Raw genomic sequence first — 18,845 nt, forward strand, 5'->3', positions numbered from 1 at the left:
AATACCGCTCACCAGAGGTTCAACTTAAAAGTATATCCCGAATTTGTGAAGCGGCGTAGAGAGCTGTTGGGTGCTGCTTGGACGCTCCATTGTGGCAGCCTTATCTTTATTTTCACCCTATTTTTATCACTATTTATTAATTAATTAATTTATTTATTGATGTAGTACAGAGAGAGATCGACTGGCTATTTTCTACCCGATATCTCTCCATTGCAGCTTAATTATAACAGAAAAGAACAGGTGATACTGGACAATATTTGCAAAATGGCTTGAATGAAAAAAAAAGAAAGTGTTGCAGATTTATCTGGTGTTTCTTTCTTAGTACTGCTTTTTCGTTGTCGCGTTGAAAAGTTCAGTCATCGCAATTGCGGCCACTGCGTTGTAAAACGCGTGGAACATACTTAGTCTTTTTCATTGTGCGTTGACTCTTTCAAACGTAATAAAAAGGGTAGAACGTACTTTGCGAGGCCGAAGAGGCAGATCGATTTCATGCAGTTGCAAGGTGATGTAAAAACTTTTACTATTAGGACTTGCTTGGCTACTTCTTATTTTTAGACTAAATAAGAGTTGATATATCCTTGCGAAGTTATGTAATGGTTGTTTATGATGTATACCATGTTCTCTTTTTCATATACTAAATGCGTGACTTGCATAACGATGTTTCTTTTTTTCTTTTTTTTGCATGTGGAATGTATTGCTGCATCAATGCCTTATTCAAGCAAGCCCTGTGTACTTAGGGATTCTTCGTTTTCTTCCCCCTGATTTCGCATTTCTTATTTTTTGTGTATGTGTGATGTACGAGTGGCTCGCTATTTATCGCCAAAGCGTGAGCGCCCGGCTTTGTACACCTTCCGATTTCTTCGGCAGCTTTCACCACTCGCTTCCGCCATTATGTATACGTGATGGGAAATTAAAAACATTTTTCTTATTAAAGCGATAGCTTTCCTTGTCTCTTGGTGCGCAATTGGTGCGCGAGAACTATACAGCTTGTTTTCATGTCGACAGCCCATCTTTCCCTCGCGCTTTTACAGCGCATGAGAAACACGGAGACGCACACTCAAAAGTTAATGGAACGTCTATAGGCACCGGACAGTTGATAAGTCCGCACACAACCGCATTCTTCAACCAAAATATAGACCTGCCGGAAAGCATGAGCCCGTATTCATAAAAGTTATCACGCTAGAACTGTTCGTAAGCGCGAGCCAATCGTGATGTGCGACATATTATTAGCGAAGGTGTTTAAGGGCTAAAAGCACTTTCAAACGAAAAGCTTTGTGAATTCGGCACCTCCTGCATTTATTCATGCACCACCACCGGTTAGGGCGGTCTGTGGTCTATAGAGAGCGCACGACGCATTTGTAAGATACGACCGTTATAGAGCACGGCATCTCTTCCCAGGAACGACGAGAAAGGGCGAAAATAATGGCCGACTACGCGCCTGCGCGCACTTCCGCGGCCGGTCTGCAGGAACGTTGCACCCACACTGTGAGACGGGCCCGACGAGGAACGAGCGGTAACTGCAGGAGAACCGCTGCATGCAGCGGGAGCTGCGACAACCTCGAGGGTGAAAAACGAAAGGCAGAAACAGACGTCTGCGGCCCGTCGGAACGAAAACGACAACAAAAACCGAGGCAAGTTTCATTTCCTACGTCGTCTAACGGACGCGCTCGCCTGACATAATTGGCGCGTTTCGCTCTTGCCTCCTACATGACAAGGATCATTCCTGCTTTCGTTCTCCGTAATGGCCATCGTGTGGTTGAGAAAAGAAGCAAAAAATGAGTGTCGGATGCTCTAACATGAGGAAGTGCACTGGCACAACGCTCTGACGACGGCGCTTCTGAACTTGCGACGGTGCTTGCTGCACTCAAAAGGAGCTTGGCTGCTTCATTTTCTGCTTCGATTGACCATTGTCATGACGCGTCCACGCGTGCGCTACCGCGTCACTACATCGTGACCCAGTTTCACAGCTATGGGCATGGCAGCTCTTTCTTTGTTTCGTTGCTATAAATGTGAAATTGGAATTTTAAGTATTTATGATCAGTCCACCGGGTGCTCGAAAACAATAGCTTTCTTTGCCGCCCGTTTTCGTGGCTGGCGGTCGGTGGTTGTACTCGGGGTAGACCTATATACAGCGGATGAGTGGGGAAAATGGCTCACTTAAATTCACTCTGCGATTTTTTTTCCGAGATAGAACATTGCATAAGATGAGCGACAAAACGTCTTAGAAAGCTCCTGTTTATACAAAGCGAGGCTTTTTGCTCGTGCTGCATTGACATGGCGTCCGCTGAAAGAGCAAGGACATTGCAGGCATTAGCGCGCTATATTCCAAATAAAAGACAGAAGCGAGCGCGGAACCAAGCGATACAAGAAAAAAACTCCGGAACGCATCGGAAAGCCAGCTCCCGCGATTCGGACACGCCTCAGTGGCTCTGAGCCAACACAGACCGGAGGCCCAGATACACAGCAGGCAAACACGAGTCGGGTGGGGAGTCGCTTTGCTCGTCCCGCCGCACGCATGATCGCGGAGCTATGCCAGCGCTGCGGCGACGACGGCGAAATAAGTGTCCCCGGAGGTGCGCGCGAAAAATAGAGACCATTGCAAAACGCATCCTGTGTGTCGCGCGCCGAACGGTCCGTGGCTCGTGTCACCTTGGCCAGCGGCCCACAGCCCGGCAGCGCGTGCGCGGGCCGTATAATAAGAGGTCGGCCAATGTGTGTGTGTGTGTGTAATGATACTGCACTAAGGCGCGCGTATCTGTACGGCGAGGGCGGGGATGCACGCAACAGTAACCACGGACATTCTGCAACGGCGGCGCGCCAGTGCGTCGATCCCAAGGCATAAAAGTATGCTCGCGCCGCAGCGCGAACAGGACATGTCCTCCGGTCGCTTTCGCGCCCCCGCCTGGCCGGAGATGCCGAGTCTCGCCGCCAGTGCCCCTGCGCGAACAGCGTCTGCTCTGCGCTTGGCTCCGGTCGCTGGTGGCTACTCCGTACGGTGGCGCTACAGCCACTTCGGAGTGCGTTACACTTGCAAGTGTATGCGTACTATCCAGCACGGTGTGGGCTCAGTGCATGCTATAACGTTCCGCTCCTGACGAGGTCGCGGATTCGATTCTCTTCTGCGGCGGTCGCGTTCCGACGGAGAGCGGATTGCACCAAGTGCCCGTATGCGTACATTTACGTGCGCGTTAATTGCAGCGAACGCTGACCACCCCAGGCGCCCTTCACCACGCACGGCGCCTGTCGTAGACCACGTGTTCGTTTGGGACGTTAGTGAGTCAGCCTAAATAGGTTCACTGTGCACCACATACAAGGTTTAGGTATATCGACAGAGGAACTGAGAAATAGCACAACAGTGGGCCGTACTAAGTACTAGTTTAAAATATTAAAAGCTTGGGGTTCTTAGCACGAAACTATATCATTAAATAGGATGTCCCACGTAACGTGAGCCAAACTTTAAAAACATGCTAATGCCCTGTAGCTGGACAGAACCAAGATAATGTTGTTTGCCGTCGCTTGGAGATACTCATATCATTTTTGCATTCTTTGCGTTCCGCCTAATTACGTAATTAGTCTTAATTCACATCGCACGCTGAGTGCGAGGTGATGTGGTGCGTCTTCATGCCATTTTTAAAGTTATTTCCTTCTTGTTCTCTTCCCTCTTTTCTCCTTTTCAAGCAGGTGGGAGTGGTGTCCCTTTCAGGAGACGATTGCTAGGCCGCTTCTCTGCCTCTCCTTTTGATGTTTATAATAGGTTTAATATAATAGGTGATGTTGTAATAGGTTTGCATGGTCATTAGTAATAGCGAGGACAACTGTGCACGCACGGACAAACACCTAGCCTTTAGAGGAGCATACACGGTTCGACGCAACATACTTCAGGCTCTGAAAATTCGCTTTCAATGATAAACGCAAGGCTCGAATGCTCGCGACGGCACTGCATCGTTGGTGCATGTGAAACGAAGGAGCGAAGAAGAGTCATCTGGTGTCCTGTTATATTGGTAGCACGCAAGGTATAATTCTGGGATGCCTTACGCCACCCTCACTCCTATTATACACTGTTCGTACGTGCCGTATACGGGCGCTCAAGTCTAAACGTATCTTTCTTTTTTTTTTTTCCCCTGCTTCTTCGCGCTGCGCGCTGCGCTAAGAGCTTGAAATGCGATGTGGCTTGGCTCTTCCTGTGGTGGTTCGTCTGAGAGAAAGAAATCGTTCTTCAAAGTGAAGTCTTTCGACAACACACTGCCTCATCGAATTTCAGTGGAAGTTAGAGATCTATACCACGTGACCGCAGAGTGCAAAGGCGCAGTTTCGAACCGTATACAGATGTTTTCTGTTTTATGCAAAACCGTTTCCGACGTTCGCGTTTAGAGATAAGCTGGCTGCGTATACATGCGAGCTAGAAACGAAGTTATGGCTAGCACGTTGATCAACACCTGGCTTACAGCACAAACAGCGAGAGCGAAAGCGCCAGAAACGGACAGCACAAGGGGCCGTGCTCCGGGCGGTCACAAGCAGCACTCAAAAAAAAAAAAATTATATTATGGGGTTTTACGTGCCAAAACCACTTTCTGATTATGAGGCACGCCGTAGTGGAGGACTCCGGAAATTTCGACCACCTGGGGTTCTTTAACGTGCACCTAAATCGAAGTACACGGGTGTTTTCGCATTTCGCCCCCATCGAAATGCGGCCGCCGTGGCCGGGATTCGATCCCGCGACAAGCAGCACTCAGTGTGCATTGGAAACACTGCGGATGCGATGAATGCGAGGTGCAGGAGGTTGAATTCACAAAGCTTTTCGTTCCTGTTTGCAGGGCTTCGGCGGTCGCCGTCGTCAATAATGAGGGCTGTTTCTTTCTTTCCTTTTTCCTTTTTTTGCTGCGCAATAGTTTAAGAAATTGCCTGCGGCTGATAGCACAATTCGAACCCTTGACCTAAACTACTCGATGAGGCAGCCATTACTTCTATGAGAAATCAAAATGAATAAATAAATAATTAACATAATTACGCTAATCAACTTTCTAATTAATATTAATTGCGTGCGTATTTTATTCTACGAATTGTAGCTATTGACACGTGAACTCGTTTATCTTTTACGGGTGAGCGCTTTTAACGTTTAGGAAATGTTATCGCTCAGTGCAGGACGCGTCTACATGTATTTGAAGTTTCTAGAACGTTATCGATGCTTCTATCCACTGTCTGTTGTCGTCGAACCTTGTGTAATCTGATTGCATGTATTCCCGACGCGAATGGTGTAAAGCTTTTTGGAAGGCACGCGGGTAGTTCATGTTGTGCGATTTATAAGCCGTTCCACCAGCGCTAATGAACTTTGGGGACGTCGCATAGCTGAACTTTGATTTTTTTTTTATTGTGTCACTTTGGGCTTTGTTTTTTGTTGTTTTGTTACTTTGTTTAACAAGTGACCTTTTGTGTTTCGCTCTCCTGATATGTTTGTAGCATCGGGACGATGCCTTTTGAGAAGGGGGAATTGACACGTGAACTCGTTTATCTTTTACGGGTGAGCGCTTTTAACGTCTAAGAAATGTTATCGCTCAGCGCAGGATGCGTCTACAAGTATCGGAAGTTTCTAGAATGTTATCGATGCTTCTATCCGTTGCATGTTGTCGCCGAACCTTGTGTAGTCTGATTGCATGTATGCGCGACGCGAATGGTGTAGAACTTTGTGGAAGGCACGCGGGTCCCAGCGGTTACTCTGGAACATTCGACGACTCATCCATACAAGCCAGCGCGCTTGACCCGCTGATCAGATTTTGACTATCGCCGACTGCGTTCGTCGTTGTCGCCGTTCTTTAAAGGGAAGCTGAAGAGTCTGTCGAATTCAATAAGACGCTCATATACGGATGCGGGAACCTTATAAACCATGAAGGTAAAATTTGGGGGGGGATTTTTCACTTAGGAGCGACGCAATCGTCGGTTAAAATTGCGCTGTAGCTCCGCCCCCCGTCGAGCGCCGCGCGCTGCTGCTGACGCTGACGATGCGAGCGGAGACCGGAAACCGGGGCGTAGTAACGTCAACACTGGTGTTCCGCTCCTTCGCAGTGTCCGTGACCGTGACTGACCGGGCTTATTTCTGCGTGCGTGCCGTCCTAATCTGCTTCGCTCGACCCTACATTCCTTTGTTTGTGTGTATATAGGAGTGGTAGTTGACGTGCGCAGCATCAATTGAATTTGTAGGCCGATCATGCCGGTGTTCTGTGCAGCCTACGCTGGCACGAACACCAGCGGCCGCGACGATGTTCCGATGTTCCATTAGTTCCTGCAAGACAAGAAGCTTTCAGCTAAATTGGAGGCTGCTGCGAAGCGAAACAACTTCAAGCGCTCAAGAACAGCAGTGTTGTGCTCTAACCACTTCCGTGACGATTTCTACCGGAGTTTATCAATAATGCGTGCTTTGGGTTCTCCTAAAAAAAAAAATAGCACGCTTAACGGAAGGTGCATGTTTATCTCCCACCCTTGACGCAGGTTTCATCGCCAAGCGCCGCGAATTTTCTATTCGCACGTGTGTTGTGAAACAGCCTGCATGCAGCTACCATAACGCAGTGCAAGCGTAAAGTTTGCATGTGTTGGAAAGCCTGCTCACGCCAGGACGCTGCGCCCCCCCTTCTCTCGCACACAGAGAAACCGACCATCTCACGTAGCTTACGGAATTCGCCGGTTACGAGTAGCGTGCGGATGGCGCGCTGATGAAGGTTCTATACTACAGGTGCTACAACAGCCGGTAAACTTTTCCCGCGTTTAAACCGTCTGTGTAGATTGCCGACAGCTTTGGGGCAGCGCACAAATGCCGAAGATCGCATCACCGCTTACGTTCTACGAGGAGGCATGCAGGAACATAACACTACAGCTGTTTGCCCGGAAACGCACTTACTGGAACGCTGAATACAGCTTAGCAAAAAACATACTCGCCAAAGAATATTTCCAACACAAGGAGATGCTAACACTTCGCCTTCGTTCGCGTGGAAAGCAGTGCTTGCACCAGCATTTTTTTTCTTCTTGGAGAGGCCGGCTCTTCGCACTCAGCTCGTACATGTAGGGAGTAAAGTATAAACCCCTTACAAGTGATCTTGCACGCGACAGCGACAGCGCGACAAGCGAGGCGATGTCTGTCGCGTTCACTCGTCGCCGGCAAGCCGAACTCCACGCGAGCGACGGCTTTGAGCGACGACTTCCCGTTATGCGGGCAGCAATAAACGCGCCGAAACTAGTGTGACGCATGCTTTATCAATTTAAGTTGATGTATTTTACTGAAGAAGGAGCATAAAATATTTCTGAAGGTCTTGCACTAGGTTCTTATTTTTGCACGTGTAAAATTCAATAGTTTGCTCGTTCCGTGCGACAAACAGTAGTATTTGAGTTATGTACATCCAGTTTCGGCTTCGCACTATTGGCTAGTCGCTCATAGCATTTCCGGGCGACGAGCGACGAGTTCTAGATTTCTAGAAACGAGCGATCGAGCGACAACACCGAGCGATCTGTTCAAGCGACGGCCCGTTTTGTCACTCGAAGCCGTCGCCCGTCACCGTCGCGCGCAAAATCGCTCTCGTGGAGTTTGGACTTAACGCCGAACTCCTCAGAGAAACGCAAGCTCTCGAAATTTTCCATGACCGTCTCAGCAAAACACCACCAAACTACCTTGAACCGTGCTTCGTGTGTAGCGGCAGCAGTCGGTCCGGACGAACACCATTGTTGAAGTCACGAGGCGCCTGACCAATCACAGGCGAAAACGAGGCGCGCGAGCTGGGCGTGTCTGCTGCTGCACTTTTCGTCGAAATAAAATATGTTTGCGCTTTCTTTCGCTCGATTTCGATGCGATATTCGAATTCGGAGAGTTGAAAACCACGACGTACTGCTCTTCACTCATTTTTTCTGGAGAAGCTTTCAGCTTCCCTTTAAGTGTACACTGTAAACACAAATGAGCCCATATGGGCGTTTTAACAGTTGATATGCCATTTTTTCCCCCTAGCCTAAAATGAGTACTCCCACGAGAAGAAGTAAAATAAGCTAGAACCATTATTATACCCCCGACCCCATTTGAATAGGCATTGCGGTTGTAAAATGGGGGTTTTCAAGGAATAACGGTAGCGTACGGGAAAGTGGGAGTGTTGAAATACACCCATATCTGAGACGAGCCAAATAGAGAAAAGAATAACTCAGCCGTGACAAACAAGGAAGTGAGCCGCAGCGACAATTTCAGTAGGATTATTTCTGCAGTCAGATTCGAAATATCCCGCGCGATGTGTGTCGGCGCTGTTTTTCTGTTCGGAGTAGCCGCGCCTTGGCGCTGCACAGGACGCCGAAAGTCGGAACGGTCGGAACTACGCGCGGAGGAGCACAAGCCTTCGGAGCGCGCGCGCGTGCGTTGAAAGCCGCAAAGGAGCAGCCATTGTCAGCGACGGCGCATTCTTCTACCGTGGTTGTTGTTTCTCACAGCTTTGAACCCCCAAGACTCCACGGTAAGTGACTTTGAACGATTATTACACGTTATATGAGTGTGCATGTGTTCAAAGTGAGGAGACGCGCTGATATGACTTATTGAAGGTCTCAGTACAACATGTCGCGACAGGTGGCCGTCCAGAACCATTTTGCACGATCACTGTGTTTCTTCGAGCTTTGTCGTAATCGAGGCGACTTGAGTGCTTAGAGTCAAGCGAGTGTACCTTAAAAAGGGTATTTTACATGGTGACAAACTTTGCCGCGTCTTTGTGTGGATGTGAGCATTCGACATGTTCCCCGAAGCGCAAGCCACTACCATAATAGTTACGTGCAGTGCGAAGTGAGCTAAGCTTGGCCGCCTAACCGCGGCCTGAAAAATGTGGCGGCTCGTTAAGGGTTTACTGCGGTGCGCGTGTGTGAGTGTTTGTACAGCGATCATTTGAGCGAGAACCGGCGGCGCTTCTTCGTGCGCGGTATCTGCTAGCTGGCGCGTACGTGGCGCCAATCCCCTAGCTCGTGCGATTGTGTGCTGTAGGTCGCTCACTAAACGCGCATTGTGCAGATTTGCCAGTACGCTCCGTGCTATCGTCTGTGTCTCTTCGCGCCCACATCGCTGATTGTGCAGGCAGTGCGCGACTGCGGCGCGTAGCTTGTAGAGCCTGCGCCCGTCGACTTTGATCTGCGGGTGTGAAATGTCGGCTGCGCGTTTGTGGTATTAAAAGCGTGTGGTGAGCTTCCAACGGCACTGCGGGTCAACGCCGCGTGAGCTGCCGGTCAGAGTATAAGAACCTCTTTATTGTTAGCGTACTGCTTGGCGGCAACAGGTGTCCTGCTTGGGTTCAGATTACTGGATACGCCGTCACTTGAACGGCGACGGCCGGAGCAGGTGAGTATCAGTGGCGCCGGCACCTCGGCGGCCAGAAAACGATGCCTGTGCCGTGACGAGATATATCAACTTACGCGATAGAATTGCCGGCGATGGCTCATACGGGCGCGTCGCTCCATGGCTGTGTTCTTTGCTGAGGCCGCCACTACGCCTGCCGTGCACCATACTACGATAGATCTATATAGTCGATGCTTGTGCAATGTTGTTATTCAACAGCTGGCGCTGTGCACTGGATACCTGGACTTGTTTAATGTTTAATTACTTTGCTGCTGTGCCATTGCGTATTGGGTACAGATATTCAGTTTTGAATTCTAGGTGCCAAATCAGGATCATATCAGATCATATCATATCGACTCAGGATCATATCACACATCACAGCGTCATCCTATATTGCACGAGTATTATTAACAAAATTTCTGCTGCTGGTGAAAAATTAAGGCAGACCGATCAACCTGTATCTGTGAGAAAAATGTGCTTGAAGTCCACCATTATCTATTATAAAGAGGTACTACCTTGGTGTTTAATGTCAGTAACACTCATAAGTTATGCATCCTTTTGTGTGAAGTAATTTGTCTTAGAAGCCATTCATTGTAAGGGATCAGTAAACATCTCATAGCTTAAGTAGTGCATAAGTGCATGATTTGGGCAAAGCTTTTAGTTTGTAAAGAGCAAAGCCATTAAGATATAAAATTTTGGCAAGCTTAGTTTAACAATAAGCTGACCAATATACAAAACCTAATGTAGCAGCAGTTGTTCTCCAAGATAAACTTGCCACCAGATTTTTTGTGTTCTGTGTTATCATTGTAGTGTCAAATATTTCTCTTTTATTTCAGGACTGCGGCTGCGGCCGTTTCATTGCCAGCTGTGAGGATGAAGCAGCTTCATAGCCGGAGATCAGACGCCTCTCATCAGTTTCCCTTTTCAGCAATAGAGGCCTTGGTATGCTCTTACCTAGAGTTTACTTTTTTTACCCTGTATGTTTTAAGTGCAATGGCTAGTTTAGTGTCATCACTTAGAGTGATTGGTGTGACACCTGTTCCATGGGACGTATGCAGGTTATGCCATGTAACTTTAGCAAACTTAAAAAAAATATGCAAATGCCACCTAGCTGCAGAGAACCTAGGTAATGTTGTTTCCTGTCTCTTGGAAATACTTGGATTTGCTGCATTTTGCCTAATTACCTAATTAGCCTTGATCAATTAATAAACTTATCAAATATTATAATTAGATAAAGAGTTTCAATTATAAAATTGTAGAGCAACGTGAAAATTTCCCAGTACAGCTTTCTGTGGCTCAATATGTGCTACAAAATGTTTTAGGAGCATGAAAGAAGCCTGAGAATCTCGCAAAGTGCCTTGAGTGTGTGTGACAGCGCCTGTATTGTGTTCTTCCTTCAGTCCTCGTCTTTTGCGCTGTACAATCATGTCGACCTCAAGTGGCCAGTCCTGTGGCAGTTTTGCATATATTTGAGTGCTTGCCCTGTATAGGCATGTGTGTTCGAGTAAGAAAAAAAATACTGAAGGAGCCCAAAGTGATGTATTTCAGGACAAGTGTATGATGTAAATTACTATGTAACAATAAAATAAGAAACTGAAACAAGACTTCACAGTAGAGGTATGCAGGTGTGTGCATCAGCATAATGACGAAAACTTTGTGCAAGTTTAGAAAAATATTAATTAGATTGGTTTCTGTCATTCTTCTCTATGACATAATTATTGCAAAAATATGCTCTCTACTATTGCACGACTAAAGATACAGTTCAAATACATCATTTGCTAGCACCTTCACATTCATAGCAACATAGAGAGGAATGGTTAAAAATTTGCTTTGCTTCTCTGACCTTCATTTTAGGTCCTTCTCATGTTTGCTGAGCTTCTTAAAGTATCTTAGACACCTTCCAGGGTTTACAGCCAACTTGAGTACATTATGCCAGATTGTGGGGAAGCCGCAGAGGTCGCAGCATCTATAGTGGTGTCCGGTAAATGCAAGTTTCTTGCATGATGCATTATGCTCAGTACCAATTAGATTAAGTTATCATTTTAGCAAAAATCATTGTTTTACAGACATATATCAATGTGTGTCCAAAGAACTGCACTGTTTATAAGAGTTGCTCATTCTCTAAGCGTACTGTCGGTGTTGTAAAATGCATGTTTGTTGGACGGCATAGTGTTTGGCCTTCAGCTGAAGGTAGTAGTGGCCCATTTGCATGCGCATAAAGCTGCAGTAAGCCAAATGTGAAAAGATAAGGGCTAATACTAGCAAAATTTACACGTAAGCAAACTGTTTGATGTGATCCCTAGGAAAGTATGCAAAAATATAATGTGCTTATATGATAAACAGTACCTATGTTTTAGGCGCATGGCTTTCTAGTGCCAGATTCCATAACAGTTCATTATTTAACACTTTAAAACTATTTGCCCTGTTTATGTCTAACTGCTCTAAATTCGAAAATTTTTATTGATTGCACTGTGAAAGTTTTGGCCGTGACTTAAGTCACTGCCAGAATTAAATTTATAGTTGTGGCCGTCCTATGTGTGATAACAAAAAACCATTTTGGAACCAGGTGGCTGTTATGCAGTATGCTAAGTGTGTGTATTAGAACAGTCACTTATATTTTCATTGTAACCATGTATCAAGTATGTATGTACACATCTCGAAGCCATAGACTGTGTAATCTTAATTGAAGGTGTTATTGTGTGGAGTAGGTTTTTTTGTAAGCATTGTCTAGAATTTGCGCTACATTAAGGTGTAGTGAAGCTAAGCAAAAAATATTTTTAAGACAAAATGGCTGAAGTACATCCTTAAGTCTTATGCGCATTTAGACGACTTTACAGCATGTAGTAAAACAAGAATGGGAACTGAGGTGCTTAATTTTTGTTCATTATTACCATATGGCACCAGCATGCGATGAAGACAAAAGAGGGAGAGAAGTGAAGTGCACCAAAGGGCAACCCGCTCCTTATGGGAGCTGCATTCACATCTGCATGATGCATGCAATCTTTGAGTTATCGCAGCAGCTATCCACCTGTTCACTTTGTTGCACATTTGCATTGTTTATGTACTAAGTCTGGCCCTGGAAGTATTAGGCAGTGCCACTCATGCATTGGTGCTGCATGCAACACATGCTTCTAACCACAGATGTCATGTATTATGTGAACCTAAGTTCTTTTGAATTCATGTAACCCACAAAAGTTCCATTTGAAAGGACGTGCCATACTTGCCACCATTGCCATGAGTAGCACTGGCTGACAGTCACAGGGCAAGATGTTAACCTTGCTCAGCTATTATGGAAAACTATTTTACATACAAATGTGGTAATTAGTATACATGCCAAAAGCCTCACAGAATAAAATTTTTTACCTGCATCTTACAATGATTGTTATTTTGCTTTAACTCAGGATGCCTTTCCACCTGCGTTGCATCCTGTGGCTGACCACTCCAACGATCTTAGCAGAATCGTTACACAGGTGTGTTTTTATTTTATTCTCAGTAGGGTTATTTTGTAGTTTACGTTCGATGTAAATGCACAGATCGAATGAAAAACAGCTTAAAAGATGAGCTCACAGGCACTTTATCCAAACGTTTGTTAGGAAGGAAAATCTTTGTTACAAGTTGTCATTATAGCAACACAAGAGAGTGTGCTCGTCAAACCACCAGTTCCTAGCAAGCAACAGCATTATACCATGGAAGAAGGCAAAACATCAGGCGAAAACCTGTACTAAACTAGGGACTGCATTAAGACGTTTTGGAGGCTTAAACTATTTATTGGGTTACTCTGTCTAATTGCTTGAACTGAACTGACATGTCCTGCAAAACAGTTTGTATTCACATTTGATACAATCTGCAGCAAAATGTAAACAAAGGGCTGCAATACTCTAAGGGCCTACTATTGAAGTAGCAACCAGTCTTCCCAGTGTACTGCAGCCTCAGGAAAATGATATGTGGTACACTGAACCACATGCACACACAACAAATTTTAATCCATAAGCATCTGTACACTGTGCTTGTGCAGGACTGGGCAACTGGCTGTTTGTTCGTGACTGAAACAACTACGTACTTCAAGACTGTATTGGGTAGCCACCATCTTTTTCAGTCAGTGTAACAGTCCATAAACATATGGATTTCCATGAACATTTTGTCTGCCACGCTTTTCTTTGTTGTTTTTTTGCACTCCTGCTTTGATGGCTGCGAGACACTTCAGGCTGGCTGAAGAGACAGTGGTAGCCTAGTAGCTGGCCTCGCAAAGTTATCTTGATTTTTAAGAGCCAACTTGCTTTGGTCAATGTTGAATAACACATCAAAAGGCACGGGAATATTGACAAGGTTAGAATGACTTTGAAAGAAGTTTATGAGAGTTCATTTTTAACTCTGATCTGTCTGCTGAGACCAAATCATGTCAGCTTTTAATGAAGCAATGTTCAGGTTGGAAAACTGCAAGGCTGTGTGGATACTCAATATACTCAAACACCATCGTTGCTTCATATAGCTGAAGTTGCTCCATGACATCAAGGCAGAAGCAAATGACATGGCAAAGGAAAGGTTGGCGGAATAAGGACTCTTGGTGGCAATTATCTAGGTTCAAAGGCTATCGCACTGAGTAAGAAAATGTGTTCCCGATACAGCGTCAACATAGTGTTAATGCTGAACAAACTGGCACCATCTGCTTAGTCCTACACAAGCATGTGCACAGAAAGGGATGCCTGTTGGCCTTGAGGGCCACCACTGCAGGGATCAGCTGCTATCGCTATAACATAGAATGTGACATCAGATAATTATAGTTCACACCTTTGCTGCAGCTCGCTGGCTAATTGAAGCCTTGATTGTAAGGTTGAAAAGTTGCAATCACAAGGTGGCAATTTAGTTGCCAACTCTTACAGCATGGTTCACTACTCAGTGCTGCAGTGCTGGACATATTCAACCAAGCCTGGTGCGAATTCTCATGACTACCCATGTTCAAGCTGCTGCTGGATACTTAGTTGATAAAGTCACTGAAAATGAAATTTGGTCATCGAAAGAGTCATGAAAACGATGCACACGAGGCTTGTAGCGTGCTCACTTGGTATGGCATCAGTCAAAACACCCTGTATAGAGATGCTGGCAGAAGTGCAGCAGAAGTGTGGATTGAGGAGACAAAAATATAAGCTGTTCAAGTTCCACATATAACAGACCGATAATAAATCGTCGTTCAGCAAAAACTCTGGCAAAAAGGGCGAGCCGCACTCCCCATGACGAATTCTATGAAAACAGTACTGTTATTGCAGCAAAATTGCCTATAACTCTTTTGTGAAAGATCATGCCAACTGAATAACCAATATAAAAGCATCAAGTTGCTCCAATAAAAGCCTTTGTTACGCTACACACCAGACTGGGATGTAAGGGGTTGTTTTGTAGCCAAGATGCCCACAAGCAATGCTTAAAACATGCAAACACTTGGAATTAACTGTGATTAAACTGCTGATTAAACTGATTAACACTTCACAGCTGGTACCACAATGTTGTTTTCTATGCCACAGAAAGATTCCAGCACGTTGGGGGCCACAATTTTCCTAGAGGCCAATACAGACACAGGGTGCCAGCAAGCATGGACTAAAGATTTTTCCATATGCATTGATGTAGTCTACCAGATTTGGTTTTCTTGGGGGCACAGTCATATTTGGGGTAACAATTTTCTGCCTGAATATTCATCGCAGGGAGCACTGCAGCCAGCTAAAGCGAGCTTCTCGTTCACACCTTGCCACACGTGTAGACTTGGCCCATTTTTCTAGGCACATTTGTTGGATTCAAGAAAGAACACAGAGTAACTTAAGAACTTTATTCCTTCTAGATTTAAGGCGTGGGCCAGGTGTTAACCAGTGTTTAAAAAATTTTACCAAACCGGGAAAGATTCTTTCTTGAAAGTCTTCTCATATCAGCTTGATACAGTCCCTGGCTTAGTATGGGTGCATGTGCAGTGGCTTCTTTTTTGGTCTGTTTAAAAGGTCGTTTTCCTTTTGAGTGTTTCAGTTGCAAGGAAATCACAAATATATTTTCATTTCAGCAACCCTTGTGACATTACAGAATTTCTTTACATATTGCAACCAAGCTTATTTTTTAAACAAATGCCTTTCTTTCAGCATCAAAAAACATCTTAGATGAAACAAGGCAAAAATGGCTGCTTATGCATTTGTACGATATTCCATCTGAGAGGGGTGAAAAGTAATAAAATGTTCTACTTTCATAATTTTTCTGCCATGTGTACAAAATTTCTTAATAGGAATGAAGCAAATTCACTTTTTGCACTAGCCTATTACAGAAACAAAAATGACGAACAGCTTTTAAGGGGGCCCTCAGAGGAGCCTAGTCCGCGCGTTTCTTCTTTTCTAGCGCAGCCGTCGCTGCACATGGCTGTGAGTACAGCTGAGCACATCTGCAGCCTGCGCACCCTGTTCTATAGGTGAACTGCTGCGTGTGGAAGGGGTGGACGTGTTGATATAGCGTGGTATTATGTGCACAGTCTTCCCACGTGTTTAGTACTGGGGGTTGCATAATCTGTAGTTTCGGAGATGCATTGAAGTGAGAGACAGACAAAGCGTTCGCCTCCACTGCCAGCACTTTTCATGATGGTGTCGTCCCACTGCGCGTGGCAGTATCAAAGAGGACAGAGTGGATGCAAAAGCAAGGCTAGGTTTGCTTCATACTACCTGTGCGAAGGTATCGTTGACACACCGTGAAACCATATCTTTGGTCGCAGACTCTCAAATTCAAAATTTTTTTTCTCATTCAGATTTGATTTTTCTGACTGCGGCCCTTTTCGTGGGAAAACAATCCATTTGCAAATGTACTTATTTGACGAAAAGGTGGAATCGCAGTACAACAAACCAAATTGCTGATTTTAGTGGATTCGTTATGTTGGGGTTCCTTTGTACATGCCTCCAGAAAAAGCCGACCATCGTCTGCTCACACTCCGCCGTGCCCGCCCGTATAGGAATAAACTTAATTTTGGTTGGCCACGATGCTTATCGGTGTAGTAGCTGTCGTGTGTCCACCCATACATATTTTTTCGGCGTCCCGAAAACCTCAAAGGACAACTGTATTTTGCTTATGTGCATTCACTAATCAAATAAGTATGTGTTTGCTATGATCCCCATAATATTGAGTTAGCTGGTATGCTTGAAAATGTTCAAAATATGGCAGTTAGATTGGTAATAGGAAGTCATACTAAAAGGCTTTGTATTACTGATAGTAAGAGTAAGCTGCAGTGGCAGGATTTAAAAGACTAGGAAATCTCTTCAGTTAAAGTTATTTCACAGCATATACTGTTCCAAACATGTAGAGATAGAGAAATTCATATCATGCTATCATCATACCTCACAAGAGAGAGATTAGACTAAACAGGTTTATTAATTTCCTTTTACTTATAGGTGATGCCTCACATTTGTTTTTTCCTTAGACCAAAGTGACTGCAAGGTTTTTCCGTCTGCAAATGTTTGCATAGTTCTCAAAGATAATTCCCTCCCTGCTTTGTCTGCTTGATTTGAATGTAAGTTACATTACACAGAATGTATACCCCCCTGCAATGCCAGGACAGGCGAAGCAGGTACTAAATGAATAACCACAAAAGGATTTTGGAGCGAGCAAAAATGGCATGTGCAATAAAGATATGCGTAGATGTCCCGTTGGTGTTGCTGTCAAACAAGAAATTGTGATATCGAGAGACTGAGCAAAATAACGAAATGTGTGCGTGGCAAACTATAGCTGTCATTTGCGCCTTGATTGTGACTTAGCTTCCAAAAGAAGTTTTCTTTGTTTTGTCTTGTTCTTTTTCTGTTAAAATGTACTTTTTTCTTTGTTTACTTTTGTTTGGGTTTTTGTAGCTATATCATGTGCACATGTGACCAATAATGCCGTCTGGAAGTAAGTGGTGGCTGGCATTTCTCACTGCCTGTCGTTTGTTCAATGTGTGTACTAAAGTCAATAGAGCACCAACCAGTATAAACCAGTGTATTGAATTTGTTTTCTTGTTTTAGTATGAATGATCTGACTGGTTATGTGCCCAAATAAACAATTAGATTATGAAAACAAAGTTCATCAGAACATGTCATTCGTTTTACTTATAGTTACCCTATTTCAACTGCAGAACAAGTCATTTTGCGATTCTTAGTTCTGAACAGGTAAGAGCAGTGCTAAGGACACAAAGTGAGTCAACATAGATAAATGGCATGGTGCACTGTGCACTGACTGATAATTGATATGTTTTTGCAACAGACAAGCAAATAAATATCCAGTAACGCCTTGTCAAAGGCACGAAAGCACATAAAGAGGCAGGGGGTGGTCACATGCAAATGTGCCATGGTTGTAGGTTTGTTAACAAGCATGCAACTTTCCTGTAACTTCAAAAAACAGGTGCTGTACTGACGCATTCGTCTTTTTTTGCTGTTGTTATTTTGTGGGATTTGGTTAGTTTCTGGGTTAATGGTTACTGCTTTCGCTAACATGTTGCACTTGTGAAATTCGGGCCGTCATCTGCACTCTTTACAGTGTATGTACCCTAATGGTCACATTATAGTGGTGCTTAATCGTGAAGGCTCATTCAAATATAGACGTGTCTGCTCTACATATGCTTTTCTTCATGCCAAAGGAATAAGATATACTATGTTTGTGTCAGAAGGAAAGAAACTGAGACTGGTGTCTATTATTGCACATAAATCTACGCTTAGTTGCGTTAACATTTTCGCATAATTTCAACAACTTATTTGGGGCATTTCTGTAACATTCACTCTGGCTTATCCACTTAGGTGTAAGGAATAAAGGCAAAAAAGCAAAGCATTGCAGTGGATCTAACTTAATGCTCTTGATTCTTGTTACCTTCTTGGCAGCTTTCTTTTTGGAAAAGCATATGTACAAAAGCATGTTTGGACCAAATAGGCTGCTGTTTGCGAGGCTTTGCAAGCACCACTATAACGTGACAAAAGCAGTTTGTGGCCATTGGTTGTGCAAATTCTGGTGTAATGACACCACAAAAAGTAAACGAAGAAATATATGTACGCAAATGACACAAGCACCGGATCTCACTTCAAGCTTTAAAATAAGGAAGCAGGCAATATTTAATAAAAGGTGGAGACATGATGTGATAATACCTGTTAAAAGAAATTCTTTATGCAGTGCAACTAATGGATCAGTGATACATTTGTCCTTCTTTTTAAATGTTGCAAGCCACAATTACCTTTCATGTTGTCAGGTCGTAATACCTGGCTACAACGCAAGTTTTGTGGAACACAGGACTGCAGTCCCACTCTTTGCAGTATCTAACATCGTGTGAGGGAGGGTTGTTTCACGCAGATGACTCATACTCCCTCAATCTCCCTCATTTCGCATTAATAGAGCATCCCATCTGTCCGATGTAGGCACGGCTTTATGATGGCAGCAGACTACACAACGCTTGCGGCCTAGCTCACTAGATGCATATTGTGCTTCAAGCCACAGCCAACCTTTTCCTTTTTTTGGCTTCTGCCTTTTGTTACAGCAC

The 18,845-nt window shown here is 44.6% G+C and overlaps 1 protein-coding gene across 1 annotated transcript in view; it reads right to left on the reverse strand.

Annotated features, from left to right (window-relative positions):
• LOC142590597 (sodium/hydrogen exchanger 3-like) overlaps nucleotides 1–18,845 on the reverse strand; it is a 241,047-nt gene that overhangs the window by 132,295 nt on the left and 89,907 nt on the right. The window lies entirely within an intron of this gene.

The sequence above is a fragment of the Dermacentor variabilis genome, chromosome 1 (assembly GCF_050947875.1).
Source record: "Dermacentor variabilis isolate Ectoservices chromosome 1, ASM5094787v1, whole genome shotgun sequence".
Lineage (NCBI taxonomy): Eukaryota > Metazoa > Arthropoda > Arachnida > Ixodida > Ixodidae > Dermacentor > Dermacentor variabilis.